This window comes from Malurus melanocephalus, unplaced genomic scaffold (genome assembly GCF_030028575.1).
Source record: "Malurus melanocephalus ecotype Western Australia unplaced genomic scaffold, MMel_1.1 scaffold_1005, whole genome shotgun sequence".
In the NCBI taxonomy this organism is placed as follows: domain Eukaryota; kingdom Metazoa; phylum Chordata; class Aves; order Passeriformes; family Maluridae; genus Malurus; species Malurus melanocephalus.
In genome coordinates this window covers 85,282-91,918 of record NW_026624237.1, presented here as the reverse complement: position 1 = coordinate 91,918, position 6,637 = coordinate 85,282, and positions in this window count along the sequence as shown.

Below are 6,637 nucleotides of genomic sequence, written 5' to 3'. Positions count from 1 at the left end.
GAGCAGATGGAGGAATTTGATTCCTCTAAACGCTTGGAACGGTGACAGGTGGGACACRGAGCCCAAAGCTCCATCTGCTGCTCACACACCTTCACACGAGGCCGTGCTGAGCCATTCCCAACTTTCATGGGATTTTTTTGGGGACTAAAAATATGAAAAATATTTTCCAGAACATGAAATATGAAAAATCTGAAGGTCGTGGTCCACAGGCATTGAGAGAAAACCACATCACATGGCTGGACTGGGTCACTATTTATTCATAATATTAATAATAAATTTTGTTAATGTTTTTTGCTTTTGTCTGACTCTCTTCTATGTCACTGAATGACATCAGTTTGAGCATTAAAAGGATATAGAAATCTCTTTTCTGTTTTTTTTTTCCTCCTTTTACCCAAATCCTGGTTGGAATTTAATCCATCCCTGCTGCTGGCTGCAACCCATCAGGCTGAGAAATCRGGATTTTTATGAGACATCACATTGGCCCAGCGTTTTTAAGAGTTGTCAGGACCTAAAATTGGGTTTTAAAACCATTTGCCTAAGCCCCCTCCTTTCCCCAGCCTCCAGTCTCCTGGGCTATTCTAATCCAAGGCTCCTCCTCAGCCTTTAATTTCCAATTTAAAAACCGGGATAACATTTATTCTTGGAAGGAAGGCTCGGCTGTGAGTTTGCTTTGCATGAAATGAGAGAGGGAAAGGGTAAAAATGTGTTTTCATTTCGGAGCCGTTTTCCTATAAAACACGGGAACRTTTCCTCCCACACTGGCTCAGCTGACGGATGAATTCATCATCTCTGCGCTTCTATAATTTGCAAATCATGGAATTCCAGATTGGTTTGGGTTGGGTATTAAAACCCCTCTAATTTCATGGCAGGGACAATTTCCATTACCTCAGGGTGGTCCAAACCCTGTCCAGCCTGGCTTTGGGCATTCCCAGGGATCCCGGGGTGGAATTCCATCCCAGCCCCTCCCAGGAACAATTCCCAATTCCCAATATCCCATCCATCCCTGCCCTCTGGCAGTGTGACCCCATTCCCTGGGTCCTGTCCCTCCATCCCTTGTTCCCAGTCCCTTTCCAGGTGCAGCACAGGGACCATTCCCATTTAACTCCTATTTTTTAATTAATTTTTAACGGGCGATTTGKGATGCGCAGGCACTTCCTGTGAAAACCCCGCCACAGCCGCTTCCCTGGCGGGCACTAAATCCCAAATCCCGGCATCACCGAGGGACTGGCAGCTTTTATCGAGCTTTTACAAAATTCACAGCCCCTCCCTGAGGTCTCTCCTCCTGCCCGGATCACAACCTTGGAGTGATTCCCTGTGCCATTCCCCGAGGCTGAGGGGACGGGGGTATCCCAAACCGGGATTTCTGCCCAAATTCCCGACATTTTTCCCGTCAGAGCCTCAGGAGAAGTTCCCTCCCGCCCTCTTGAGCTTTCCGCCGCTCTCAGCATCCCTCCCCACCCCGAAATTCCCAATCCAGGGCTTCCAAAACAGCTCCGCTTGGGTTCTGCCCCACGGATTTCCAGAGCTCCGAGAAGAAAAGAGGGGAAATTTGACCGGGAATTCGCGGAGCGGGAGCGTTTTTCCATGGGAAATCAGCTCCGGGTCGCTGGGAGCATCCCCAAGGTGTTTTTTTTTTGTTCCCGGAGCTGTTGGTTTATGGGGAAACAGGAGCGGGTTCATGATCTGAGCCGTGCCCGGCTTTGTTCAGCCCCGGGGGCAGCGGGGCTATGGCACCGAACGCTTCAATCTCTTCCAGATTCCTGAGCTCTCGTTCTGAGCCCGAACCACCGACAGAAAACCAACTTGTGGCAGCTTTGAGGCTGCAAGGAGCTGAGAAAATGCCGTTTTTCCCCCCAGCGCATTTTTGTGAGTTGGTTTGATATCAGAAGAACGCTTTCCTGTGTAATGATGCGCAGCGATCTCATCCCTTCTCGGGTACCTCTGAAAATAATTCCACCTTCGGTATTTCCACGGCTGCGCTCTGCGGGATGGTTCTGCTTTGTTTTAAGGTTTCCAGAGGCTTCCTTCCTTTGCTGAGGAAAAAGCCAACTCTGACAAGTGCCAGAAACTGATCTTTCAAGGAGCAGGCAGGTCCTGGAGACCCGGTTTTGAACCTGCGGGAGGAGAAACATCCCAGGGATGGAGCAGAAGAGGATTGAGCTCGGAGGAGGGAGAAGAGAGAGCGTGGGAAGGTTCCAGAAYCAGCCCGGGTGGATCCAGATGTTTGCAGGTGTTGGTGGTGATGCAGGAACAAGTCCCCCTGGATCAGAAAACCGGGATTGTTAATTGGGCAGTGAAGGTGGGGAAGGGGCTGGAGCGGCTGAGGGAGCTGGGAAGGGGCTGGAGAATTCCTGAAGGAGCAGGAAAGGGACTGGGGAATCCCTGAGAGAACTGGGAAAGGCTGGAGAATCCCTAAGAGAGCTGGGAAGGGCTGGAGAATCCTTGAGGGAGCAGGAAAGGGGCTGGCGAAATCCCGGAGGGAGCTGGGGAAGGGCTGGAGAATTCCTGAGGGAGCTGGGAAGCGGCTGGAGAATCACAGAATTACAGAATTATGGAATGACAGAATGACCACAGAATCACCAAATCACCGAATTATAGAATCACGGAATTACAGAAATAAAAATCACAGAATCACAGAATCACAGAATCAGAGGATCACAGAATCACAGAAGTAAAAATCACAGAATCACAGAATCACAGAAGTAAAAATCACAGAATCACAGAATTACAGAATTACAGAATCACAGAATTAGAGAAAAAAAATCACAGAATCACAGGATCTCAGGACCACACAATCAGAAAATCACAGGATTAGAAAATCACAGAATTACTGCTCTTTATGCAGCATTCAGGGAAATCAGGAGAACACCACCACCTCCCTCAGCTGGTCCTGCCTTGGCTGCAAATCCCTTCTCCTTCCTTGGCCTGGGCTGGAAGAATGAATTTCCCAGTTTTAACTCATTGTTCCTTCCCAGTTTTGATTGCCCCACTCCCCTCCAGGAGGGCCCTGCACAGCAAACCCCCGCCCCATTCCCTCCTTCCCTGGGAACACCGGCCCGATCAGAGGCGTTTTTGGGGCAGGGAGGAGCTGCACGGGGCTGTCCAGCCGCATTCCCAACCTCCCAATTCCCGGGATGTGCCCAGTGACCCTCTCTGGGCTGATTTCCACCCCACCGGCTCCGATTACCGGGGCTGGGAAGTGACGAGCGCCGCTCGGATTTGAAACCATCCCTGTAGCTCTCATCCAGGAAAAAATAGGGACACCGGGAATGTCACCTGAGCCACATCCCCAGCATGCAGCAGGGCGCCAGCTCTCATCCAGGAAAAAAACAGGGACACCGGGAATGTCACCTGAGACACATCCCCAGCACCCAGCAGGGCTCCAGCTCTCATCCAGAAAAAAACAGGGACACCGGGAATGTCACCGGGCCACATCCCAGCACCCAGCAGGGCGCCAGTTCTCATCCAGGAAAAAACAGGGACACCGGGAATGTCACCGGGCCACATCCCAGCACCCAGCAGGGCTCCAGCTCTCATCCAGAAAAAAAACAGGGACACCGGGAATGTCACCTGGGCCACATCCCAGCACCCAGCAGGATGCCAGCTCTCATCCAGGAAAAAACAGGGACACCGGGAATGTCACCTGGGCCACATCCCAGCACTCAGCAGGGCTCCAGCTCTCATCCAGGAAAAAAATAGGGACACCGGGAATGTCACCCGGGCCACATCCCCAGCACCCAGCAGGGCACCAGATCTCATCCAGAAAAAAACAGGGACACTGGGAATGTCACCTGGACTCCGTTGGTTGCTGCTCCAGGACATCCCCAACACCCAGCTCTCATCCAGGAAAAACAGGGACACCGGGAATGTCACCTGAGCCACATCCCCAGCACCCAGTAGGGCTCCAGCTCTCATCCAGAAAAAAAGACAGGGACACCGGGAACTCCGGCTCCGGACGCGATTTCTCACTTTAATTACCCCAAAATAAATAATCCCGTGGATTATTTCATAATTAACCCCCCAGCTCGAGTCACTAAATAAAATTTTAAATAATAAATATTTATAAATTTTAAATAATTTTTAAAATAAATACAGATAAACCCAGCCTGGGCGCTGCTGGGGCCCCGTGGAACAGATCCCAAATCCCTTTTTTTTTTTTGACACGCCATCTCAGCGTGCCGCACCTGGGGCCGAGGGGGTGAGGTCACCCCGCAAAAATGCAAAACTCACAAATGAACAGCACATGGCCTCCATCCCGGGCCTCTTGGGCCCGAGCACAAAAAAATAGAGACATAAAAAAAAATAAAGACATAAACCCTGCGTGATTTAGCGGGGCTCTGCTGGGCAGCAATGATTAATGGGCTGATTTACTGCGCCTGATTTTTTTTTTGTTTTAACGCCGAAGCCGATGCGTAAAAATAAACGGCGGTGGAGAGGAAATGCTGGCCACAAACGTTGCTAAGGAGAGGAGAGCGATTCTATGATGGAGAGATTTTTAAATATTGATTTTGCGGTTTGTTTCTGCAGGAACGGGAGCCGCGTCTGGCGCGGACAGCGCTCGGTGTGAAATGTCAGACGGATGCGATTCCTCGGTGCCAACAGTCAGATCCCGTTAAAATTCCCGCTCCAACCAGCCAGAAATGGTTCCAGGCTGGGAACACAGGAATGGTTCCATGGTGGGAAACACCTCGGAGCCGGAATGGAGTGACAGCAGCTGGCACGGCGGTTGTGAGCGGAGAGAAAGGAAAAACATCGCGGCTGATTCTGTGACGGGTGGGACACGGAGGGTGCGGGGTTTGCCTTTGGGGTTTGCCTTTGGGGTGTTGRTTGGGGTKGCAGAAAYRTTCCAKWTGGGAATKCTGAGCCTTGGAGCCATYCTGAGGGGATCCTGAGGGGGYTGGGAGCTGCTTTGGTGTGACAGCCCTGTCACAGGGGGTCACAGCTGCTCACCGGGAGCTTCCCAGTGTTCCTATCTCTGTCCAGCATTAAATCCCACRRKGTTTGYTTRTTTTCCAGCGAWTCCCAGTGARGAATTYTTCAGCTCAGAGTTGAATCTCAGAGTTGTTGAGGTTATAAAAGCCTTCCCAGACCTTCCAACCACTGCCCAGCACCGCCARCCCCATCRGTGACAGTGTCCCCAAGTGCCACCTYCACACGGCTCCTGAAYMCCCCCYGTGGGATCTAAACCACCCCAGCCCTTCCCATGGAGAAATTTTCCCTTTTTCCAACCTAAACCTCCTCCACGGTGCTCAGGACAGGGCGAGGAAATTGGGAATCAGCAGCTGGATCTGCCCCTCGGAGCTTGGCTGGGCTGGTCCCACCTTCGGGGCGGGGTGGGTCCTGTCGTGTTTAATGGGTGTGTTGGAATAGGCAGGAGATTAAAATAATAAATGAAAAAAAAATTAAAAATGAAAGTAAAAATAGAAATAGAAATAGAAATAGAAATAGAAATAGAAATAGAAATAGAAATAGAAATAGAAATAGAAATAGAAATAGAAACAGAAATAGAAATGAAAATAGAAATGAAAATAGAAATGAAAATAAAAATGAAAATAAATATAAATAGAATTAATATTAATAACTACTACTATAATTTTATTAATTTTTGCATTATTTATTTACGTATTATTTGAACCTTGTACAGCCAGGTTAAATTCCTCCTTAACCCAGGATCTCCCTAACCCAGCATGAAAACCCACCTTAATTTCCAATGCAAATGGGTGAACCCTCAATTTACTTAAAATGAATTTAGGTGAGCGAGGGGTTTTGTTTTTCCTTTTCTTGAAATGTTGGTGGCTGCTCCCAGCAGGGATTTCTCCCCTGGAAATTCAGGGAAGAGTTAATTCCCTTGGTTTGGAACATCTATCTGTCATGTTCGGCTGCTCTGTAATTATGACTTTCTCTGCTTCTCAGGAAAAGGTTATTACAGGAGCCTTTTCATCTAAAAGGCCAATTACATTAAAACAGCTCCTTCCATACTTAGATCCCCCTGCACACACACTCCTTTGTGTTTGGGATAAATTTAGCAAATTATAGGGAAGCTCTGCTTCGTGGGAGCTTCAAAACGCGGTCCCCGCTCGAGCGCAGCCCCAGGAGCGGCTCCGGGGTTTATCCAGCGCTACAGGAGCCCCAGCCACGTTTGGATTTTGGGATTTTATCCACRATCAGGGGGTTGGGACATCTCTTYGGTGCTGCTGTGGGTTTGGGAGATGCTGAATTTGTGAGAGATGGAATTTGTGGCTGATTCCAGGTTGGATTTCAGTTTCTCTATTTCCACGTCTCTGCAATCCTGGAATTCTTCAGTGTTTAACTCCAGACTCCACAGACAGTGCTGAGCTCCTGCTCTCCCATTTTTACACAAAACAATTCCTCTGCAGCCCCAAACTCAAGGACACCTCCCTGKGCCAGGCCCCAAGAGATGGAAACAACAGAGAATTGGGGGAACCAACTTGGAGTCAATGACTGCATTGGCTGAGCTGCAATTGGAGGATTCAGCAAATCCCGATGTGCAAATGGACAAAAGTGAGAAAGGGTGAAAAACCCGTGAGCCATTGTCCATTGTGGGGAGGAGCTGGGGAGGATCCGGGGAAAATCCAGGGAAACTCCAGGGAAAATCCAGGGATTATCTGGGGAGGAT